Here is a 2217-nt window from a genome sequence, read left to right on the forward strand (position 1 = left end):
CTTACAGAAACACACTTATCTATAGACATTGCTACAGACACATATCCAAGCATGTTTTATTTCTTTCAGACAGGAAAGAGTGACATGGTCGAGTTGCTTAGCACATTTGTGAAGATGTCAAGGCCTTTACTCTGTTGTCACATTCAGACTCAGTCTATAACATACTAACGGCTTCAAAGCATAGAAGCACAAAATATAATTTTTAACCACTTCACGATTAATAAATTGTTTACTTTTTAATTAATGTTGCAAGGATCTGAGAGGATAATCAGATGAAGCGATGTCAAGAGAGTAAGGAGATGTTATAATCTTTTCTCAAGTGACTTGGACAATATGTAATCATGAATTGATTTGTATGCACAATACTCCTTTACAGTTGACCAATGATGGGTGTTTTTCTGCAAATTTTTGTGCAATGCTTCCAATGGACAATACTCTTCACATTGCACCAAATAGCTCGAAAGAGCTGTTCTTCACTCCTGCTCCAGAGCGTCGGGTGCGGGGTCACTCCAAAAAACTCTATCTGCGACGATTTCATCTCAATCGAAGGAGAGGGGGCTTTCTCTGTCCGGGTTGCGGATCCGTGGAATAAGCTGCCAGACGAGATAGTGAAGATGCCAACGACCGCTCGGTTCAAAGTCTCTCTTGGCCAGAAATGGCCTGAACTCTTTGCATGAACACCCTCCCTGTACATAACTCCATGTCCCCCTACATGGCCTTGCTTTATGCTTTTTGAGCCAAAAATTAACTTAACTTAACTTACTAAGATGATGTTCATAGGACAAATAATACTAACTTGACACAGCTAACATGTTGGCAGCTCTTCTTAGGGAAGGGACAACTGTCAATTATGTAGATATAAAAGGGGATAATGTAATATGAGCCACTAATGAGCTGAGCTTAAACTCAGCAACAGGCTCTGGTGGTTTTCCAGTAATATTTTTAAAGACATGCAAGAAAGCTCTGGCAAAACCATAGCAGGTACTTTTCTCGAGCTTCCCAAAAAGGAGGAAATAGAGCAAGTTCTAAAAGCTTTAGGCCTGTCTGTTTGACCTCATATACCAACAAAGTTATGGAATGCATTGTCAAAAGCAAACTGATTGTGTTTCTAGAAGAAAGTGGCTTGTCCACTGACATAGAACATGACTTCTGTCCATGAAGGAGATGCCTTACATAATTATTGATTATAGGCGCAGGAGTGGCTGTGTGGTAAGTAGCTTGCTAACCAACCACATGGTTCCGGGTTCAGTCCCACTGCGTGGCATCTTGGGCAAGTGTCTTCTGCTATAGCCCCGGGCCAACCAATGCCTTGTGAGTGGATTTGGTAGACGGAAACTGAAAGAAGCCTGTCGTATATATATATATATAAGTGTGTGTGTATATGTTTGTGTGTCTGTGTTTGTCCCCCTAGCATTGCTTGACAACCGATGCTGGTGTGTTTACGTCCCCGTCACTTAGCGGTTCGGCAAAAGAGACCGATAGAATAAGTACTGGGCTTACAAAGAATAAGTCCTGGGAGTCGATTTGCTCGACTAAAGGCGGTGCTCCAGCATGGCCGCAGTCAAATGACTGAAACAAGTAAAAGAGTAAAAGAGTAAGAGCTGTGTGCTGAAACAGTAGTTCAGATATTTAAATCTGGATACAATACATTTCAGCTTTGATAAAGCTGATCACGAGAATGATATGTCACTAACTGCCTGACGTCAGCATATTCTTTTATTCTTTTACATCAAAACAAATCAAAATAGATGAACATCAATGGAATTTGTATCTTTGTGGTACCAGTGCCGGTGGCACGTGGCACACAAGAAAACCATCCGAACGTGGCCGTAGCCAGTACCGCATCGACTGGACTCCGTGCTGTGGGCACGTAACAAACACCATCCGATCGTGGCCGTTTGCCAGCCTCATCTGGCACCTGTGTCGGTGGCACATAAAAACACCATCCGAGCGTGGCCGTCTGCCAGCCTCGTCTGGCACCTGTGTCGGTGGCACATAAAATCACCCACTACACTCTCGGAGTGGTTGGCGTTAGGAAGGGCATCCAGCTGTAGAAACACTGCCAGATCTGACTGGACTGGTGCAGCTTTCGGGCTCCCCAGACCCCAGTTGAACCGTCCAACCCATGCTAGCATGGAAAGCGGACGTTAAATGATGATGATGATGATGTTTCAGTCATTTGACTGTGACCATGCTGGAGCACCGCCTTTAAGGATT

The sequence above is a fragment of the Octopus sinensis genome, linkage group LG24, assembly GCF_006345805.1.
Source record: "Octopus sinensis linkage group LG24, ASM634580v1, whole genome shotgun sequence".
In the NCBI taxonomy this organism is placed as follows: domain Eukaryota; kingdom Metazoa; phylum Mollusca; class Cephalopoda; order Octopoda; family Octopodidae; genus Octopus; species Octopus sinensis.